This window comes from Thunnus albacares, chromosome 4 (assembly GCF_914725855.1).
Source record: "Thunnus albacares chromosome 4, fThuAlb1.1, whole genome shotgun sequence".
NCBI lineage: Eukaryota > Metazoa > Chordata > Actinopteri > Scombriformes > Scombridae > Thunnus > Thunnus albacares.
The window spans coordinates 8,646,293-8,670,019 of NC_058109.1; the positions used below are offsets into that span (position 1 = coordinate 8,646,293).

Sequence of the window (23,727 nt, forward strand, 5' to 3'; positions counted from 1 at the left end):
GGGCTGCACAACACGGAAGCAAACCCAGAAGCTAGAAACTTATTTTGGTGTATGCACCAGCTGAGCAATTCTTATGGGACTGAATGGGTGCCATTTTTGGTCCAGTATCCAACTCTTATAATACATCCATGGTCCTCTTCCATGGAGCCCGCCATGTTGCACATTGTTGTTGCATGTTGCAACAGTAGCCCAGAACAGACAAACCAAACACTGGCTCTAGAGAGGGTCTTTTTGCGTTTTTCGCAAGTTTCATGGCCCCCGTAGGTTCTCCTACACGCTTGGAAGGGGAGGGTGAGGGGAGGGGTAATCAGTCGGTAATGGTAGATGCCACTAAATCCTACATACTGGTCCTGTCATGTCTTCTTCCCCCCCAACATTACTCATTACTCATAACTTAACATAACTAAAAAACAAAACAAAACAAAAACATTTAAATCTGTCTCTCAGCTTTATCTGGACATACTATGACTTTTTTTTCCTCAAAATATGACAGTTTTCTTGAAATATAATTCATGAAATATTATGACTTTATTCTCAAAATATTACAACTTTATTCTTGAAATGAACTTTTTTTCTTGAAATTCTTTTTTTCTCTCTATATAGTTTAATTTTATTTTTGAAATATCTGATTTTCTTCTCCAAAAGTGGCAATCATCTGTCTTCATATCATATCTTATCTTATAAAATAGGTCAAAAGGAGATATCAGCCTGTGTAATCATAAATGAGATACTGTATCATCATTTTGATTTCTCTGCATTGGACAGGAGTGAGCCTCCATACTTTGCTCCAGAATAGATCCAGATGTGCATTTTTTTTTTTCCTCTCTCAGATGATACTTCCTCTCAAGTTTCCAGGGCTTCAGCCTGCATCACAACCCCGGGGCTGATGTTCTCGATAGCAGGGCTCTGTTTCTGCCTGATTAGCTAATTATTTCATAGATCCACCTTAAAAACAGGGTAATCCCGGGCTGGTCCCTCCCTCTCTCGCGGTCTCCAGCACCAGTTCGCCTCCCTCTCTCACTTCCCCAGCGTAGCGAGCCAGGAGGAGAAGACGCTGATCCGGACGTTGGGTCTTTTCTCTGGGCTGGTTTGAATGTGCCGGACCCCCCCCCCACCCCACCACCACCACACCACCACCCCCTCCCCAGTCCCACCCACCGCTCTGCAACACAAACACACCAACCAGTCCTCATTTACTGGATCTGCTCTTTGTTATCAGTCTTTCCCTCCTCTGCTTTTATTCCAGGAGAGAGAGAGGGGGGAGTTTATTGTTTTTTTCCCCCCTTTTTAACGGATTGATTTCTGACTGAATCTGGATCCGGTTTGTTTTTCTTTCCCCGGGGCTGCCGCTGCAGGACCAGAGCTGATGCTTGCACGAATGCAATTAGTGTCAAAAGAAAAAAACCTGATATAAACGTCGGAACAAGAAGAAGAAGAAGAAAAAAAGGGGACGTTGGAAGATTTTTCTCCCAGCCGGTCTGTCAATCATTTTTCACCACTGCAGTTGTCAAGTTGGAGCCCTGCGGGGAAATGGACAAACCCCTCTGAACTGAAGACGCTGCTCTGCTTCAACCAACACAACCACAGGACGAGGTTTGGACAAGGATCCCCCCCCCTTCCCTCACCACCCCCGACTGGAGGTAACGTCTATTTTCACAGTTCTTTTTTAAAAAAAACTTTAACTCGCCACAAGTCCGCTTCCTTTCAATTCACTTGTGACTTAACAGATAAGAAACATAACGTCGATGTCTGTCAGGAGACGTTAAGGTGATTTTTTTTTTAAAAAAAACGTGTTTTTAAGGAGTCTGTCGTGTCCCCGGTTGTCCGCACTGCTTAGCATCCGGGTAACGTTTGACAAACCGTTTCTTTACCTTGACATCCACTTATTAGCAACTACAAGCGAATTTGGGATTTTCCACAGGTGTGAAAGCGCAACTCTCCTGTTCAGCGACAATATGGCCTCTTGTTTTATTGGATTTTTCTGCTAAGATTAATCTCTACTGTGTCTCACGAACCTCCGAGGCACGTTTCCCCCTTTTTTTTTCTCTCTCTCTCTCTCTCTGTCTCTCTTCTCGTCTAACGTCCCGACAGTTAGCTAGGTTACAGCCCCGATACGTGCCTCTCTCTCGTCTGCAGTGAACGCTGTCAAGTCTCCATTCAAAAAATGTGGACGTGAAAACGCCAACTTACACCGGTTTCCGACAAATCCAACCGCCCGTTAAACACACACCGTGACACTGTACGACGGTTTACAATTGATAACACATGTAATTTATCGAATAACATCCACTTTCGATAAAAGATTAACTTTTAGACGGGGTACGCAGTGCTCGCTATTTCCTGCCTCCCTCTGCTGTTTATTATCCACCCAAGAGAGCATGAGTGTGATTCACTTGGTAAAGTTGTCATATTTAGTAAAATAAGGGTGTTTGAGGTGTAGTAAATGGATGCCGAATTGAAAAGCGGTTTATAATGATATAGAAGGAGGTTAAAAGATGTCTAAACTCTTAATGTTTACGACCTAACAAGGAAATGTAGTTTAAATGAGCAGGTTTTAAATGGCGCTGTTGTGACCGGTCTACCCGGACGATAGGACGGCACATATCGGCTGTTGCGGTGGCTACGAAAGCAGCAAATCAGACCGCATGCAGATGTCTCCGAGTGTCTGGAAACAGTTTGCTCATAGCCTCTGCCTACAATGTTTTGTTTTCCGACATTTCCCTTGGTAACTAAAAGAATGACACAAATCCAACCCTTTTTTGTCATCAGCAAATTACGCCGTTTCGTTTAACTTGATAAGAAAATGGCTTTTTCTCTCTCCCCCCCCCCTCTCTCTCTCTCCCCTCCCGCAGCGAAAACACTGGTTGCTGCAGTTATTCGCTCCGGTCTTTACATTAAAAATCTGTAATTCTGGTATCACAGGTGTCCTCACACTTTGGTCATGAATGCGGCGCCTTCAGGATGAGCTTGTTCAGCTTGTTGGAGTGGTTTCCCCACATTTATCACACACATTGTGCTTGTGCTTTTCATGCTGTCATAATGACGAGAGGTAGTGATAAAAAAAAAAATCTTAAACGAGCTCCTGGAGCTTGTTTTATTTTAATTAAACAGGCGTTCAGCTCGCGAATTATCATCCTTACGTCATCTGTTGAGATGGGCGGATGAGGAGCAGCAGCAGCTCTGCTTCTTTTTTCTCCTCTCCTGTCATTTCATCCTTCTCACTCACCCCCTCCTCCTCCTCCTCCTCCTCCTCCACCTCCTCCTCCCCTCTCTATCTGGGTGTGTCCTGCCTTATTGCGTTAGAAAGGAGGGGGGATCCCGCATCTTGGCTCATGGTGACTCCTCCTCAGCTTGTGACCTCCAAAAGAGGGCATTGCTCCTTCTGTTTTCCTCTGCTGCTAATTCACCAAAAAAAGAGAAGACCTTTTGCAAAGAAAATCAGTCGCAAGGAAAAACTTTAAAGCTTATTTATAGAGCTAGGTTTAATTTTGGGTGATTCTGCGGAGAGCGATGGCACAATGACTCGATTGTTTACTGGATCCTAAAAGGAGAATGGCTAGTTTTGATAAAAGGTCCTTGTTTTTCCACTGATGAGTTCACAGGTCTGCAATTTCTAACCAAATCTTGCAAACATGCTCTTATCCATTTAAATTTAAAGGTATACTATGCAGGATTTGTCGGTTGGTGTTTGTAAACACGCAGCATTCAAAGTTGGCACCTTCTCTCCGGCTGAGAGACAGAGAATGAATGAAGAGAGGGAGCAGTGCTGGTCATAAGGAAGTCATGAATCAGAGAAATCAAATATTATTTTCTGATTGTTTCACAGCGATTAAGTTCTGAAGCACAAATAAACACGCCCACACCTCCACACACACCCCTGCGGGAAGGTGCCGCATTGCCGGATTTTGTGTGAATGCAGAGCTTCATCCTGTCTGCTGTGGCCTCTCTGCTCTGTGTGTGTGTGTGTGTGTGTAGCTCAGCCCCGCCCTCGGTCAAGCAGACACACAGACCTGCAGCTCTTTATACATCCATGACACAGGGACACAGAGCAGAGCAGAGCAGAGGAGAGAGACGGAGACAGCGATGTAACCTGGTCACTATGCTACAGGTCCAGACATCACACCCTGTGCGCTGTTATTGGCTGGGGGATACACACCCACTGCCCAAAGGTCGACGCCCAGAAGCGTCCTGAACGCAGCAAAATAATAAGAAAATACAGGCAGAGGGCAGAGTCTCTGCAGATAAATACACTTGCACACACTTCTAGTGGGTCATAAGTGATGATTTAGAGGGATTACTTTTGTATGAGTCTATACATTATTTTTTAAAGAAAATCCTGCGTCGTATTCTTTTAAGGGAGAAAGCAGATAATTAGTGGTGCACTGATCTGATGTGCTGAGACCTGAGATCTACATAGCGACACAATTTCCTGCACATCAAAAAGTGCGTAAGATCAAAAACTTTTAACCTAATGAACGAGTTAAGAGTTTCAGTCTTGATCAGGTAAAATTCAAACGGATTTTAATAAAGTCAGTACACGAGGTTAGGGTTTCTTCTTCTGTTAAACTTTGCACAATCCTATAAAGGTTCAGGGTTTTCCCCAGGATATGGTGCAGCTGAGGTGGTCTGCCACCCAGATCCTAATGCGTCTTGTCTTGTGATATAATTAGTTAATAGATGACGGCCTTAACAATAGCTACACTAATGGCTTTTGTCGTGTTAAATAGCACATCTGCCCTTTTCCCCTGAAGGTTGACGTTGTAATTTAATGTTGTGAGGTGGTCTATATCCACTATAACTAGAGACACGTCGTTTAATCGTTTAGTTTATCAACAGAAAAATTTTTCAAGCAAAAATGCTAAACATCAGCCAATTCCAGCTTCTCCAATGTGAGGAGTTTCTTTTAATATCACTGTAAACTGAATGTCTTTGGGTTTTTTGACTTTTGATTGGACAAAATATGACATAGATTTGATGACATCACTTGCACTCTGCTTAAACTGCAATGTACATTTAACTAATTTCTCTCATTTCATAGATCAAACAAGTAATCAGTTCATTAAAAAAAATAACAGGTTAATTGTTGCAGTCCTAGCTACAGCAAACTGACATTAGCATATGAATGTCTGCAGTTATAGTTCATAAGTCAGTGCCAGTTCGAGACAACGTCTACGTTAAGTCGGCTAAATTCTAAAACGCTGTTTTCATGCAAAAACAAAATGCCTCCACATTCCACACCAGGTGTTTCAGTCTGTTTCTGCAGACCCCAAATGAGTAATTCACCTCCTACTGAGCATGCGCAAAGGACAGACGGTGCAAGCCAGCCACAGAAAACCAGCAAAGAAGAAACGGTACAATTTATCCATTTATGTGGTGGCTCCCTGACATTTTGTTTATTGTGAGCAGATGGTCGGCTGATGAATAATATCTCTCTAACCTCAACGTGAACCCTCCTCCCAGCTGAAGACATACAGTCAGGTTTACCTGCAGACACATGAGTGCTCTGTTTGTGTCTGAAGCTGCTGCTAAGGTCCTGATGACCACAGGAAGTGGCAGATGCTGACTCAGTGTGTCTGTCCTGCTAACGTCCTGCAGGAGCTTCACGCAGCAACAAGAAGAACGGATTCAATATTTCACTGCTTTATTTACAGAGATCAGGCAGTCAGAGTCTTTCCTGAAGAGGGATCTGTGTAATCCCTGGTGTCACTCTCACCTCGGTTACCTGTTGCTGATGCTCCGGGTGGTTTTACTGAAGGGACTGTGAAGTGTTGAGGAAACTACCAGGTGTATAATGCTGTTATCTACTATTATTACCATTTTTTTTATTAATCATCAATTAGCAGAATCACTAAAAATATTTAGTGCCATAACACCTGACTGGTAGCTGAATAAATGATCTCTTCTAATTTCTTGATCATCAGTTTTTAATGATGTTTAACAGACAAAGGCTGCAAATCTTTATGTTTTAACACTATAACAGCAAGTTCCTACTATGTTTGAATGACTTAGATTATCAATGTGATATTTATTTATTCATCAGTTGACTATTTGAATAATTTGCTGATCTTTTCAATTCAGGGATTCCCACAGCGTATCGTAGTTGAGGCCTTGCCTGGAACAAAGAGCGCCTCTGTAAATGTCTGAAGAAGTTAGGACACTTCTGTGAAATATACGAAGCATCTGGGAAAACATCTAGAGGTGCTACATCACACAGTAAAGGCACATTTAATTAGTGAGCAAACCGCCATCCAGTAGCTGAACTGATCACAAACTGACATGTGGCAGGATCTGTCTGATTTAGCTCATTAAGTGACTGACTGACTGATCGATCGGATTGTTCTTCGGCTTTGCGGTGATTAATCAAAGCAGAATGTTACAGTGTCAGGGAAAAAAAAAATGAAACCTGAGTTTTTACAAGCTGGGAAACAGCTCAATCCTCTACAGTATGTGAGGAAAAAAAAGTCATGGCTGCACTGCATGAGAGGCTGAAGTTAAGTTTTATAATCACCAGCTGGACATGATGTTTCTGCATGGAGCTGAAGTTGGTTTAAGGTTAGATATTGAGTAGCTGGACTTCTATCGATGGCTCCTTTTTTGATCGCATCAGTGACTGAGAGTTGAGTTAAAGAGCTCTGTCTCATGTCCAGACAGAACTATGTAGCAGCCTGTGAGCTCCTGATGTCCAAAATTAATGTTTTGACTCACCTGCCGAAGGGGGAATGGTAGATGAAAAAATCCACTGGCCTAAGAAGAGGCCGGATCAAAATTTGAAGCAAAAGTACTTTAATATATTTATAAATGGTTAATCAAATCAAATTTATTTGTAGAGCACTTTAAAAAACAACTGTAGTTGATTAAAGTGCTGTACAGAGTGCAAAAATGCCAAACAGTGGACACACAATGAAAGAAACAAAATATATCAGATACAATGAAGAAGACATGTGTAAAAAACACATATGGTGCATGTCTACACTGTATAGGGACGAACATGAGTAATTTCCTCCGAGACGTCATTCCAGATATTTTATTACAAGACTATTTTGGTACAAACAGTTACCTGCCAGTGTGGCGGATAGCCTTCCGACATTTACTCGCTTAACGGAAAATCTACTCGCATTCGGCGCTTGGCGGGTGTTAATTTCAGAACCTGTCCTCTGGTAAACATATTTTAATTTTTAAACGGATCTGTCAGATTCGTCTGTTCTATGCGGTTGAACAAGCCGCTCTCCCCACTGAGCATTAATGACGTTTGTTCCATTACTGTGTAGCGGTTGTACAACCTTTCCTGTGTTTCTGTATTTCCTGTTCTTTGATGGATTTCCTCTCTGTGATTGTTATTATTAAAAAAAAGCCCTCGCTCTGTGATTCTAAATCCAATGTTTTGAGTTGTTTTGTTATATGCACAGTCTCTCTTTATTGATTTATTACTTGATTCAGGTCCCGGTTTATAGTGTTTATTGTAACAGCAGCTCTTATTCCAAGGAGAATCCATTAATTCTGTCCTTTAGATTAGAAACACCATCTGAAAAGATGAGCTCCATGAAAAGATGTAGTCCATGCTGCTGAGCTATGAGGCAATGTCATGTTCGGGGCGTAATGCGACTTGTTCCTTGGATAGTGTAGACTTCAAAATGAAGATTATGTATATTATGGCTGCTGCAATTCATCGATTGATTGATTAGTCAATCGTCAGAAAATTAATTGCCAGCTATTTTGATAGTCAGTTAATCGTTTTTTTTAAGAAAGAATCCCCAAATTCTCTGTTTCCAGCTTCTTAAATGTGAATATTTTCTTGTCTCTTTAGTCTTCTGTGATAGTAAACTGAATGTCTTTGGGTTGTGGACTGTTGGTTGGAACAAAAAAGACATTTGAGGTTGCATCTCGGGCTTTGGGAAACATTTTTTTACCACATTTTTCGCAATTTTCTGACATTTTATTGACCAAACAACTAATCGATCAATCAAGAAAATAATAGCTCAATCGATAATGAAAATGATTGTTAGTTGCAGCCCTAACGTATGTGACTAGGGTTGTATGATTTGTGGATGACCCTCAGATGTAAATCTAGGTAATAACATGGCTGAAACACATTGATGTAGACAGTCAGGGTGTCAAAAAATGTTACTCAGCAACCAAATGGAACCAACACAGTTTTTTTTTTCCCAGCACGTGTGGTTTCCAGTGTAAGTTGATGCCAGTGCCAACATCTCAAACCAACGTGCTGCAAACAAGTGAGTTATGTTGATCTTGGTGATTCAGACAAACCGGACTTGATTTACAGACTGAAGAGATCTGAGTCACCATGAGACAGAACAGTTTCCTAGCTCGCCGCTGAACTCTGAACTCGTAACTGGTGGGACTCGAGTCTTCTGTCAGTTTATGAGTGTTTTACTATTGAATGATGATACTCGTGTCACTGTTTGTGTTAAAAATATCTTACCCCAGGCCCAACACCAGGGTGAAGTGACTGAATGTAAATATCCAATAGCCTCAGAAAAGCTAAATAACAACCACATAAGGCTACTGTTTCAAAATCAAAGAATAACCTACTATTCATCAGAGCACTCACGTAAGAATGTAGCACTCGCAGAACGCTAAATAACTTTTGAAAATTTATGAACGATTCTCTGTCAAAATCAGCAGGGGGAGGCACCTAGAAACAGCTGTTTGCGGCTTGCGGCTCTCTCCCTCTCGCTCGTTGGCTGTCCCTTCACTTCCTCGTCGTTTCCCTTCTGTCTGTGGATTGCTACGATGGGAGGAAAATGGAACCGGGGCCAAAAGTTTTATTTACAACCCCAAAAAAGCAAGAGGGCTAAGAAACCGAACTAAGTGACGTGTTCTGTCTGTCGTCCGTCTGTCTGTCTATCGGTCTATCGATCTCCTCTCCTCTGTTTCAGTACTGTATGGACAGTGCAGCCAAAGCATACATTTATGCAAATAGCCGAAAATTATACTGGCAAAGTCATTCTCCGACACACCAAACAAACAGAATTCTTACAAAATAAACCAGTAAAATTCTTCCTTACCTTTCCTCAGCTTAGAGAGAGGGGGCAAAAAATACAACTGAGGGGGCTAAACCCCCTTAAGCCCCTTCATGGCACCGGGCACGGCTCACAATCACACAAACACACACACACACACACATTCGTTGATGTCAGCTGTCTGTTAAATTGGGAAACAGAAAATATTTCTTTTCAGGTTACATTTAGTCATCAGGAACAGTGTAAAATAATGAAAAGAGATGTTTTGTAGCGCACTATGCTACTTTTCTATTCACATTAATAATGAAATAGAAACTTATCTTCATTAGTCTTTTTACTCCACTATATCCACTTTATTTGAACAAACACAGATCTTTTATTGCTCTCAGGGTTTTTGTTTTTGCCTTGATGCCTACTGTTTTTTCTGACATTTTCAGTTTTATTTTGAATTTGAACTTGAAGTGAGTAAACACTGTCTTTGATTGACTTCTGCTTTTTGAGAAGTATTTTGAGAGAAAAAAAAACGGTTTTCCTCTTTGGCTACACAGATGTTACACAGATGGTTGATGGCTCACACATTTATGTAATTTTATATCATGGTATCAATTAGAGCTGAAACAAGTAGTTGAATAGACACAGAAAATTAACTGGCAGCCATTTTGATAATCACTGAATTGTTATTCCAGTCAAATAAATGTACTTCCTCACATTGATGCAAAAATCCAGTGAATCTGTCCTCTGAGCAGAGTTGAGGTGATGGATGTACTTGATAACCTCCATCACTGTGACAGCACCATGCAGTCCTATACTGACATAGACAAATGCACCTGTGTCCTGCAGCAAGCGCGCATTATCACGCACCACTGGGACCCAACGAACCAACCGAACACACCGTCCGTTACACTGGTGTGGACATAGGCTTTTAAAATTCAGTAAAATGTGGAAACCCCTCTGCAGACGGAATCCCTGCCTGTGAACTAGATCCAACAGCACATACTTTGTCTCTTATGTAAGTCCACATCAATTATTAATGGATGCAGTGCAGCTGTGGGAAGCTCAGTCCTATATTTAAGATATGGATGCTCTCTGCACAGCAGAGCCTCAGTGTTTGTGGCTATAATAGACCTGTTGGCCTTTATCATTATTTTATATCCCTGAGTTCACCCCACAGTAACGTTGAACTGTTAAAAAAATAACTGTGTGTAACATTTTTATTCATTTATGCTTAAATTTAACTGTGGATTAACCAAGAAAGCCTCCGCTGAGATTGAAAATCTCTTTTCCAAGAGTGTCCTGCCAACATGGGCAACAATAACAGTGAGTTACAGACTAACAGCAAGACAGATCACACAAAATATGCTTCAAATCAGTATTTGTGTGTGTGTGTGTGTTCGCTATTATTTCACACTTGGCCATCTCTGACTGGCTGATAGGTGTCTTATGTATCTTTTCAAGTCTACATGGGGACAGAGGTTTCATTGATCCACTCATTATACCGTATACTGATCAGCAGAATGTGCAACACATGCAGCTGTCAGACCTGTGCAGTGCTATACAAGGTATGTTAAACTGCAGGTCACCATAGCAACAGTACTAATGATGATACAAGTTTATTCATTAGGATAAACCCCTTGAGATGAACCATCTCATTTTGAGGGGGCCTTAAAAAACAATACCAGGGTTCCTGTGGATCCTTAAAAAGTCTTAAATAAGATTTTCAGAATTTAAGATTATAAAAAGTTTTATTTTTAGTTATGGCAGGTCTTAAATTTTGAGATGATTCTTGAGAAATATCTCCCCACAGGATTCACTAATTTAAATATGGTTTGGTCTTCAGTCACGACTCACTCCAATCCAGCTTTCTTTTCTTTTTTTTTCGATCGGTTCTCCACAGGCTGCCACCTGCTCTAACGGAGGTAACAGGATTAAAGAAGAAAACAAAACAGTACAGATGATGCTCAGCTAAAGACAGCTGGCCAGGGGAGTTCAAAGGAGACACAAAGCCCTCTGTTATTTCTGACAGTTTCTACAATCTGGATAATAATGTTTTAGATATAATGGACTGTTAAAGTGGATGAATGGTAGACAAACTGTAACATGTATGTGTCTTAATAATATTGTCAAAATGAACAATTCTAAGCAAATTGTAATTAAAATTAAAATTTTAAATTAAAATGCTTTTTTAAACACATAGTTTCATCTAATGTAAAGCGTAACAGTGGGACACAGTTCCCTGCGTTTTCCATTAATTTGATTACTGTATGTGAGTTTACATATGATTGTTATATGGAGATACAAAATTATCCAGAAAAATATCTACCTACTAATGTTGTCAAATTGATTTCAAACATGAAACTCAGCACTAATGTGCATTTCTTTTGCTGTGGAAAGGGTATTCAATTTTCTCTGTTGAGGTCTTAAAAAGGATTAAATTTGATTTCAAAAAGTGTAAAGCAACGCTTAATACAAACAAAAATGAAAAACAAAAAATGAAACAGGCATTAAAGTAATAGGAAAAACAAAAACAAAACAACAATCAACAATTCAACACACACACTACAACTAAGACAATCAACACACAAACATCAGAAAGATGAGTACATAGGTGAACACAACCACTAGATAGCCACAGACAGGCCATGAACAAATGCTTGCCCAGCAAAAATATAATATAATAAATGGCCATTTTTAAACATGTGAAATAACCGTATGTTTGAGGGTAAGTTATTCCAGTCTGAAGGAGCCTTAAACGTAAAGAGTAAACAAAGTGGAAAACAGTTTCTAGATGAAAATAAAACACTAGTTCCAGAATTAATTTTGTGGAGAACATGATCAATGTGAAATTTGAATGTAAGTTCAGAGTCAAGCCATAAACTCAAGTAATTAGCGTGATCAACTCTATGCAGATAAATACCATCATTACACGTTTTTATTAGATTATTAGATTTTGTTTTAAGGCTTTGTCTTGTACCAAAGACCGTAATGTAAGTTTTTGTGTTATCGAGCAGTAGTTTATTAGATAAGAGTCAATTTTGTAAGACATTGAAATCTAATCAAAGGGCAGTTTGGATTTGCAGTAAATGAAGTTTATAAGTATAAATGACAGTATCGTCTGCATATAACTGAGCAGAAAAATTAGAACAGATTAAAGGAAGATCATTAATAAGAATAGAGAAAAGAAGTGGACCCAGCATCGAACCCTGGGGTACACCTCTTTATCCGAAGTGTTTATTATGGCTTTTCCATATAGCTGTTCCAGAATTGTTTAGGATTCTTAAAATTATTAGAGAGACGTTCTTTATGATAACAAAGAGAATTACAAACAAATGCAATGGAGCTGAGGACAAGGAAAAGTCATTTAAAGACTGATTATCATTGTCCCAGGTGGTAAGAAAGCACAACTCCAGGTTAGTTAAAAACCGAAAGACATTAAAGTTAAAAAATAAATAGTCTACTGGCATGGTTAAACAGTAAAGGGAAGACATCGCACAGAAAAAGAAAAAAAAAATCTTGTCAGTGTGTGACATTCATACTCATGTGTTATTGCCCAAGCCTTATCCCTCTGCCTAAAGAAACTTATAAGTTCTGCACTTACCCAGTGTATGTGTCTTCCCTTGACCTTTGAGATTTTCCAGGGAGCATGTCTGTCTACCTACTTGAGTGAACTCTGAATGTAAAAAATCCCAGGCGTCTTGAACATTGGGTATTAATTGGTACCTATCCCAGTTAATAGAGATTAGATCATGAATAAATAGGTCTGTGTTCATTTTCTTATTTAATAATTCAATTTTGATTACTTTTGGTGGTGATTTCAGAATTTTAATCTTGCATACACAGTACATAAGTAAGGGGTTCCTTGATTAGTTGTGTTAAGTTTAGACTTTCAAAATTATTTTTATCTTTAACAGAAGACTTATCTAACCATTTCTTTTTTAAATCACCTAAAATAATCATTTCATTTTCACATGAGTTAAAATCAATGTTGGAAATGAAACAGTTGACAGTTGACCCAGCAGAGACAGAGGGAGGTCTATATATGTTTCCAGTAGTAGTTGACTGTGATTTTTTATTTTTTTTATTTTTAACAAAAACGCATTAAAAATATATAATTTCAACTGTAGGTGTAATTAGCTCAGATACCAAGTTAGAAGAAATGTATGTAGCCACACTACTGCCCCTGGAGCTTCTATCAGTTCTATATAGTGCGTAGTTTACAAGTTTGATTTCATTTTCAGAGATTTTGCTACCCAGCTATGTTTCAGACAGGGTAATAATATCAGGATTATGTTGGACTACTTAACAGAGTAAATCAATTTTTGGCAAAAGACTTATAATGTTCAGATAAATATTTTTTAAACCTTTAATATTATCCAGTTTAAAAGTTAAGAGTTCATAGGGATACCAACACTATTAAAGGATAAGTTAGAAGCTAGGCAGATCAAAAAATCTAAGAAGGTTGTAATAATATAACAACAAAACAGACGCACGAAATACATACACACAAAACAAACAAGAACACAAAAAACACAACATCTGGTCCAGCAGCCCCAGCCATCCTAAGCCAAGGCATCTCTGTGAGAAGACCAAGTTAAGTCAATTTAAGCATATTCCATTAATAGTCCACACAAAGGTCAGACTGCATCAGAGATAGAAGCAGTGACGGTAGCGCAACAATATGAAACCATTGGCAACGGTAGAAGGACAGTAGTATTCAAATCAATAGGCCTACAGCAAAATGTAAAACAAAACAACAAAAAAAATCACAATTTTGTGACTGAGAACAGCTGGCAATACAACAGTAAAGTTTTACGCCAACTGGATGTAAACAAACAAATCAATTTGCAGCAGATAACTAAAAGGGCCAGCAGAGATAAACCAGTCACCCAATAAATAAATAAATAAATTAATTAATTAATTAATAAAAAAGATAAACACCATATCAAGCCGTGTCAACGTAACCTCAGCAGAGGTTCAGCTTATTAAATACGGATTGAGTTTAAGCAACCGATACGAAAAGCAGGAGATATTAAAATGTCCTGGCTTGTATGTGTCAACTAACCGCATTAACTGTTCTTATGATGGAGAGTTTATGGGAGACATGAAGGCAGTTTCAGCGACTTTGTGACAGGTGAACAGTTTTGTCTGTCTCTGTCTCTGTTTAATTGTATCAAAACAACGGTGTATCTTTGCGAGTTCAATACTGAAATATAGGATATATGTAAATGTGAGTACCTTTTAAACACCAGCCCCTTCTTCTCTCTGGCAAGACAGAGGATTTTCACCTTACCCTGAGAAAATGAGAAGTTTATCAGGATAGGCCTTGGACCAGCTCTATCGTTGTAAAGGAATGTGGGAATGCGGTGAGCTCTCATGATAGCAGGAGGAATGGGGAAGTTTTCTCGCTCAATGCACTGTGGGATTAACTGGGGCATGAAGCCAAGAATATCGCGGCCCTTAGAGGATTCAGGAATCTTAACAAAGTGAAGATTAGAAGATCTGCTTCGCTTCTCCAGATCCTGAATCTTGTCTATCAGGTTGGCGTTATCTTTAGTTAGCTCTTTGGTCCTAGTCATGATGTTGTCCTTGTTTGCCCTGATCTGTTGCTCTAGTGAAGAAACATGTTCTCTTCACACTATTAGGATGATTTGTAGAGCTACAAGAGTAAGCAAGCGGACAGGCCTAAGTTGCGCTCAGTCACGCTGTGGCCATTTTGGAATGTGAGTAAATGTGATGTTTCATGCTTTGTTAGCATTTAACTGACGGATGAAACCAACCTAACCGTGGATTAAACAGACAACAAACACACTTTAAAACATGGAGGAGGATTTAAACACAGCCAGCCTTTTTTTGCCTGTTGTCAGTGGACAAGGTAGATAACAAAATAATGGACTCCCAGGTGTCCATGTAGAGACAAAAATGGATTTGCATCGTGGCGTCGTCTGCCCCCTCACTGGACAATGATTGTGTTACATGAGGACACCTCATTCCTGTGGGTTCACTTTGCACTCGCTTTTTGTAAATATCCACACATGGATGCAGATGACATGGAGGCGTCAGCAGGATCGATGATTGTAACCGGACCATCTGAGGTTGTCGTCCTGACACACACTTGCATAATGCCTGCGCATGCATGTGTGTGTGTGTGTGTGTGCGAGCGCGCGTGCATGTGCTTGTTAGCAGGTGTTTAGTGGGTGGGAATGTGGGAGTTTGTGTGTGTGTGACAGGAAGGTTTGAGCAGCAGGAGGAACATTCAACAACAGCATTTTCCTCAGAATATTTTAAAAAGGATGAAGTGCATCAAAACGTCTGTGTCTTTATGTAAATTTGCAGTATTTGTCAGTTGTCAAGTACTTGTGTGATTGGGTTTGGGGTTAATAGCATTTTATCAAATCTGCTTATATAAATCTAATTCCATTTAACTTTCATTATTTGCAAGTAAATAAAATTATAAATAACTAAAACTGAAAGATTCGAATTAGATTGGTAATCACATTTGTTGGCAGAGAAGCCAGAAACACTAAAGTTTTCATTGTTGGCGTAATTAATGTTGACAACCTGTGGCTGAAAAACTGAAAATGAGCTGAGCTGCAGGAAATATGAGATGTTGATTAAATATGTATGTGAAATATTAAGATACAGCTGACTTCACACCTTATTTCTCACCTGCTACTTGATCCAAATAGTGGAGTTCCTGATTCACAACTATGAAGAAGTCCAGACTACACATAAGAGTTTACTGAAATCGACAGGAACGTGACATGTGTCAATGTGACATTTCTTTTCGAGTACAGACACCGGCTGCAGACAGAACATTAACCTAACAGCCAAAAGTTTGATTTTAGCTATCATGGAATTAACATTAATTATTTACAGTTGATGTAATCTGATATTTAATCTGATTATCTGGTGTTTTTCATTTTAATTGGGGGAAACAGCAGATAAAACTGAGAAGCTGCTAAATGTTTTGTTGCACTGATCTTTGCTAATAAAGAGTGAGGAGAGATAAAAGGTTTGAGAAGAGATTAATTAGCGTCGGGGCTTACTGAATCCAGATATTTTCCAAACTGGAAACCAGATGGAAGATGGCAGAATCCAGCTCTAGGTTTGACGTATTACCGGTAACTGCCAGCACTCACACAAATGACGCACCTCAGTCGAGCTCAAATATTTTGTTTTGTACATTAAGTACAATGAAGTAGGATCAACCATAATTGCGATCAACTTACAACTTCATTCAGGGACTGCAGGAAGAATACAGTTAACATAGTATTTCTTGTGTTGGCTGTATTTGTAAAGGCCTATTTATGATTCTGGACTAGATTGTGGCCTGTTTGGTTGGTTAGATGGTTACTGGTTTCTAGACATTTTCAGTGTAATTATTTAGAAATTTGACTAGAGCTTAAACGATAAGTCTGTTAATCGGTTAGTTGATTGAAAGAAAGGTAATCGTCAACTGTTTTGATAACTGATAAATCATTTTAGTCATTTTTTCAAACAAAAATGTCAAAAATTCTCTGGTTTCAGCTTCTCAAGTTTGAAGATTTGCTGCTTTTATGTGTCATATATGACCGTAAACCGAATATATTTGGGTTTTGGACTGTTAGTTAGACAAAACAAGACATTTGAATACATCTGCTTGAACTGTAGGAAATAATAGTGCACATTTTTCCTTATTTTCTGACAACTCGTAAACTAAACGATTACTCAGTAATGAAGATAATTTTTATTTGCAGTGTCTGTAATGTGATATGTTCAGTTAATTGTCCGGTCCTCCCCTCTGTCTGGATTCAGTGATGATAAACTATGTAAAGTTGTGTTTTTCTGGCACAGAAAGACGACTTCCTCATTCTCGATCCCACCCGCAAAATTCTGATTGGTTAGTTGTTTTTCCAACTGTAGAAACAGCCTTCAAAGAGTGGCAACGATTCAGAGGTCTGGAACTAGGCCGCTGTTTACCATCCTTCATGTGATCTTTTTTTTTTTTTTTTTTTTTTGACATCGATGCAGGTCGACACAAGCAGCATGTGCTGTTTTGTATACCAAATTCAAATGAAGTGGAAACTGTGACCATCTGACACACACTGTTCAGGTTTTGAAGTGTGAACATGAATATGAAAACCTTAATTTGATGAGGAAGCAACGACTATTCTTTAATAACCAACCAATCAAAAAAAAAACAAAAAAAACCATGTTGCTGCCCTCTAATTCTTTTTTTTAATTGATATTTCTGACACACAACCATTACAGTTTCTTTTTTTTTTTTTTTTTTTTACAAACTGTTACTTCGTCTGTTTTTTGTTAACCAAGTAGAAGAATAAAAAACACAAAAAAACAAAACAGTCTGGTAAAAACCTAACATGACCAGACATAATAATATCCTTGATAAATATAAATTAATTAACATAATCAATATCAAATATGACAGCGACTCATACGAACACAAACAAGCCAATATGAAACCAATTAACAAAGAACAGCTGTACGGTCCTGTACAGCCAACAGTAAGACCAGAAGTTCATAATGACATAATGACAAGTTATAATATGAGATAACCCACACTGTGTGATGGATAATCCATATTGTCCTCCAAGCTACAGGGATCAGTCAGTTATATTATTCAAACACAGGTGGTTCATGTTTAACCCTGCTAACCGTGGCGCTGCCCTCTGATTCTTATAGATGTAAGAGTCGTGTTGCTTCTTGGCCTCATGCTTCCCTTTGCCGTATATGCACATGCTGAAATCATAAGAATAAAGTAAACTGATAACACAAATTAAACATGAAAACCCAAAAGGAGCGTTTTAAAAACACACGTTTACCAAGTGAAGTGTCCCATACTGACAGGAGCACCAATGTGACTGATCCATTTTACCATCCTGCATGGTGGCTAGCAGCTAGTTGGCATGGCTAGCATAGTTAGCATGGCTGTGCCATACTGTATGTAGCCCATAGACTGTATAAAAATAAGGTGTAGCTGCGATGTCTCCAGTTTAACAGCACTGTGCTGAGTAGGTGACAGGTATGTTTACGGTGTTTATGTGCTCTGAAAGACTTGACAGTGCAGATAAAAAGTCACACAACTGACAGTTAGCCTAGCATGCCAATCCTTCAGTTTATCTGTAATAATAACATAGGTGTTACTTTGTTATTAGGCCATCACCCAGTCGGTGTACTGAATGATTGAGACCGACATGCTGCCAATCAGTGTGGTAGAGGATGACGGACTGAAAGAGCTAGTTTGGTACTTCAAGCAAGAGCTACTGTGACCAAATGCATTGAAAACACTTTGAGGTGAAGAAGGATGAGATAAAAGTCAAGCTAACCAGGGCAGACAAGCTATCTCTGACCACCAGCTGCTTGACAGCTCTCTCAAACGAAAGCGACATTATAGCTTTTCTGCAAAATTAACCAGTTAGTTAGCAGTTAATGGCTGTCGGTCTATAGAAAGCAAAATGAACCTAAAGTGACATCCCTAATATAAATGCTAAATATCTCAATGTATGTGTGCAGCTTTGCACTATTATTAGTAGTCATTAGTAATTAGTTTTTAGGGTTGAAATCCCAAAGGAGGATTTGTGGATTTCGTCTCTGTTTTAGCGCCAATTTTCCTCTCTGTGCTCTAACTTTAACTTTTCTCACCGCCTGAAGGTGAAGGTGCTGCTGTGACACATTCAGGTGTGTGTGTGTGTGTTTGTGTGTCTCTGCATCAACGGCTTCATCATCTTGATGAAGCCGTTGATGCAGAGAGGTGTTGAAACTTGTGAATGTTATGAGCTGTAGTGAGCTGAGCTGTGTCTATGTGTGTGTGTAATGCTGTGTACTAACAGACGTGTGTGTGTGTGTGTGTGTGTGTGTGTGTGTGTGGGAATGTTACACGTGGTTGTGTTTGCTGTTCTGTGGGTTGTTACAGTGTCGACGTCGATAGTTTCGATACAGAGCAATTAATCAGTTTGCTGAGTTTTATCAAATGATAGTCAGTCTCCACAGATTGATCCGTCTGATTGATCTTCATATTTTCAAAACATGTACGTATGTGTTATTTAGTAATAATTAAGATAGAATGTAGTTCGTACCTACAGCAGCTACGTCGCGGCTGACGTTCTCAAAAATGTAACTGCACGTCAGGGTCGTGAGGGAGATATGATGTGGGGACCGCGCTGTCGGTGGCTGCTTGTCAGAGTGCGCTGATTTACTGAACGGGTTAATCGGGTTCTGTTCAAGAACAGCACTGGCGTTCAACGTTCTCTGCTGTAAAATGTGAACTTGCAATGCATTGACAATGGACAATGGAGTAACAACTTTTGTGACAAAACGTATTCAGGGTTCAAGAATGTGCCAAGTGTCAAGAATAACTCACGACAGTCAGTTCATTTTTTTTTTTAAAGGATGGCGTTTATTGTTTTTTTTCAAATGAACTCTCGATCTGTTTGTTCACTGCTGGTGAAGGCGTGTATACCAGTCATTCAGAGAAATCAGACACCAGCGAAATCGGTTCCTGCATCGTTTTCCTCTGTGTGGTTTCTGTTGTTGCCATGGTCACACAACAAGTGTGCCACATAATCATTTAAAGCGGCAGAATAAAGAGCGGAGAGGGCAAGTGTCGTGTTTACATCAGAGGCAACGGAGGCAAGGACAACGACCGCTCACCGTCTGAAGTTCTTCAATGTTCAACTTTATATATTATGTATTAAAAGGACCAGTAAGTTGACCCATTTCCAACACTGAGCAGCTGTGTCATTTAGATCAGTGTTTGTGCAGATTCTGTAGTGTGTGTGTGTGTGTGTGTGTGTGTGTTTGTGTGTGTCTTTGTTTGTTTAATGCTGGCAGCTTACTTGGCATCCATCTGCAGCATGTTAACAACTGATGAAGACGAGTGAATAAAGAGAGGGATGACTGGAACAAACTGTAGTAGTAGTAGGATTTCACTACTTTTTCTTGTTCTTTAGTTGAAATGTAAACTTTGCAAACAATATATGGAAAAACCTTAGCAACAACCTTAGCAACCAAGGCTAAACATCAAGTTTTGGAGCTTTGACCACATTTAACATAGATATCCAACATTATAACAATATAAAAATAACAGAGAATCACAAATAGCATATATCGCAGCTTTTAAAGGTGTAACCCTACTCCTTACGACCCGAAAACGACAGCATGAACAAACAAAACAACAGCAAAGAGAGACTGAAAAACATAAAAGACTCGCAAACACATTGAAAACACACCAATAAGCTCGGGTCCCACAGCAGGGTCAGGCTCCAGTCAGACCTGTACGCAGTGATTCAGAAACTATAGAGGGAGACGTGTCTGTGTGTTATTGTGTGTGTGTGTATGTCTTCTCGGAGACAGTCAGAGAAAGGCGTCGGTCAGAGGAGGAAGTGAGCAGATGGAGGGTGGATGGAGAGCCAACAGGAAGTGGAGGCTCGATGGTTTCCTCATGTTGTGTTGGCAACAGTCAGGTTTTCACTTCCCTGTACTCACACAGCCTACAGGTGCTGTGTATGTGTTTGTCACATTTCAGTCCTGTTCTTCCTCTCTTTCATATGATATCTAAAAGCAGCATAGGTGGAGTCAGAGTACAAATGAAAGATTTTTTTTTTAAACCACCTATTTGTGTGCACTGAATCTGACTGTCATACTATTATCCAAAGCTCTTAAGCTGTACATATAATATATATATATATAGCACTCGAAGCTGTATATGTTCACGTTCTGGTGAAAATATGAGCGGAACATAGAAAAAGTTTGTCAAAACTTGTCACCAAGAATCTATTTTGACATTAATCCAGTCTGAGCACAGCTTCCTCTCTCTCTCTAGAGGAGAAACTCACAGTCACAGTTACATTTTTTAGGAAATATGATATGTAAAATATAAATCCCTGAAGCTTAACAGGAGCATTAAGCTTCAGGGGAAACAAGCAGTGGCGCTACATCAACAAGCAAAGGCCGGGCGTTTAATGAGTGAGGTGATTGTTTTAACCATCATCTAGTAACGACATGATAATGAGACGAGATGTGTGAGGATCTGTCTGATTATATCTCAGCAGGTGACTGATTTATTGACATTGTATATTCACTTTGCATTTATTAATCAGAGCAATACGGCGCAACATCAGAGGGGAAAAAAAGCAGGATTGTAAAGATGAACTGATATATGTGGGAAAACCGACACAACCACATTGATACACAACCGCAGATCTGACCAGAGTTCACTATGAAACCTGCTGGTGGCACCACAAACCTTGTTGCTTATTTAAGAAAGTGAAGTATGCACTAACAATAACATTACAGACAGGAACAGTCAACCCAAGGCAAGCAATGCCAGCGTTAGCAGCTAATGCTACTTCCAACTAGCCACCTCTTCCTGTTTGACGTCAGTAACTGAAGCCATAAACTGCTTTGTTTACAAGGACTGCTTTGTTTACATTTTAGTGAAAACATTCTACTCGTCGGAGAAGCTTAATAGAATCTATTAAAATGTAAATTTATCTGTATTGTTTTTGTATTGAATTGTTGACCACGTATCTAGATACCTAGCAAAGAGAATGGGAGATGCACAGCCCTGATATCGATTACATTCTTGCACACACACATGTTTTTGGGGCCTCATTTTTATTTTTAAATCACCACCAAATGTGATCACGAGACTAGATGTGTCAGGATGTGGGTGGCTGAACAGTTTTGTGAGGAAACCCTGCTGACAGTCAGTCCTGGTTCCTGTTCAGACTGCAGACGCTGCACAGAGTCCCCCCGCTGTGGGTTGTTTTCTGTCCTCTTGTCAGTGAACTGACAGGGAACTCTGCAACAGACACTTCTGTGTACCAGGTCTGAATCCTGGTCAGACCTCAATCCTGGTCTCTGGTCTCTAGTGTGTGTGTGTGTGTGTGTGTGTGTGTGTGTGTGTGTGTTTGCGTGTTAGGAGCAGGGTGGGTGGAATGCAGTGTTTTGTGTTGTAGAGCTGGGCGTGGCTGTTTGTCCAGTGTGCGTGAACATAATCAGCATGCAGTCATTCAACACGGTGCGCACACACACAGAAACGCACAGTTCAGACCCGAGCTCACATTCTTCTGTCGAAGCCAAGACGCTCCAAACTGGGACAAGATGAAATCTGTTAAAACTTAAAAACATCAAACAGGGACCTGCTCGCTCCTCTGGTGTTTGGAAAAAAAATGTTTTTTTTTTTTTTTGTTCTAAGGCTGAAATTCATTCTCAGCTGTTCCACTTCAGTTTCTTGAACTCTAAATGTTGTTCTAACTCAAGAACTTCTGACTCTTGAGGACCAGAATCAGATCTTCACAGGCTGACTCTCGCTACAGTCAGCTTTAGCCTTTAGCCTCAGCTCTGTGAGATCATGTGCTCAATGAAACTGAAGTGGCTTTTCATTTCAAAGTTCACCAGAAAAAAAAAAAAAAGACTCCTGAGCTGGAGAGGGGTGGAGGAGAGGCACATGAGAGCTGTGTGTGTGTGTGTATGTGCATGCAAGTGTGTTGGCGTGTGCGTGTGTGTGTGTGTGTGTGTGTGTGTCCATTCAGCGCGGTCAGCGTGGTCAACAACATTTAGAAAGCTGTCATGTTTTCACGTGACTTTGAATGTGTCATACTGTGGTTCTGTTTTCAATAACATGGGAAGAGCTTGAAAATGCAGAAATGAGGCCATATATCTAAACTAACATGTAGATGTACTGTAAAGGTACACTGCAGGGTCGGTGGTTGATCACAGTTCCTCTTGTCTTGGTGTTGAAGTCACTGAACCCCAAATTGATCCTGATGTGTGTGTCGGTAGTGACGGAAACGTGCGTCGCTTTGCATAAAAGTGTCACCGGCTTTGAGCAGGTGTTTCTGCTGAAGCGGCAGTTGATATGAAATATATCAAATAGTTATTTGAATAACAAACGCTGAGAGGAGTTAAGTTGAAAGTAGCGCTCAAATGATAAGTTGATTATTTTGTTAGGCGTCTGACAGAAAATGAATCGTAATTATTTGGGATAATTGGTTACACATTTAAATCATTTATCAAACAAAAATCACCGTTTGTTTCTCTGGTTGCAGCCTCACCAGTGTATTTACTGATTTTTCTGTTTTATATCATCGTTATATCTTTGAGTTTTAGACTGTTGGTAAAAAAAAAAGACGTTAGAAGACGTCTGATGGACTAAACAATTAACTGATTAATAGACAGACTAATTGATAATGAAAATAATCCTTAAATGCAGCAGCTAGTCTTGTTATTTACTTTCAAAATGATCAAAGTATTACTATTTCTTATTTTTTAAATGTTGTATTTCTATGTACTAAATTTATTTCGTTGAATGTATTTATATTTTCTAATTTATGTATTTTTTTAATAAAAAAATAATTCAATATACCTGCCATGACCCTACACGACCCTGGCGTTGAGGAGACCAGAGACCTGCACGCAAACCTCCGTACCAGACCTGACCCGTTAACGTAAGACCAGCTACCTGACATGTACCCATAAACAAAAGGCCTCATTTGATTAGGCAGTGCAGGTATAAGGGTTCAGGATACCGGTTACCTGTGGCCCATATTTAAATCATTCGCACCTGTAAACACACTTCCTCAACCTGTTTCCAGCACTATAAACGCAGGACTCTGAGACATGTTCTTGTCTTTTTATATTGTACTCAGGGTGGATCCACATGTTGAACACGAATACAGAAAACATGTTTGCTCTGTCAACACCTCACATCACATTCCTCCTCTGAATACAACCCTGTTACACAGTC

General features: G+C 39.7%; 1 protein-coding gene and 1 long non-coding RNA gene across 3 annotated transcripts in view; both read left to right on the forward strand.

Annotated features, from left to right (window-relative positions):
• LOC122981255 overlaps positions 1-23,727 on the forward strand; it is a 571,779-nt gene that overhangs the window by 433,173 nt on the left and 114,879 nt on the right. The gene's annotated exons all lie outside the window — the stretch shown is intronic.
• Positions 1,153-23,727, forward strand: part of LOC122981240 (plasma membrane calcium-transporting ATPase 1-like) — a 102,713-nt gene continuing 80,138 nt past the window's right edge. For both annotated transcript variants that reach the window (XM_044349893.1, XM_044349891.1), the window contains exon 1: positions 1,153-1,640. The gene's annotated coding sequence lies outside the window, so the exon portion shown is untranslated. The remainder of the gene's footprint in view (positions 1,641-23,727) is intronic.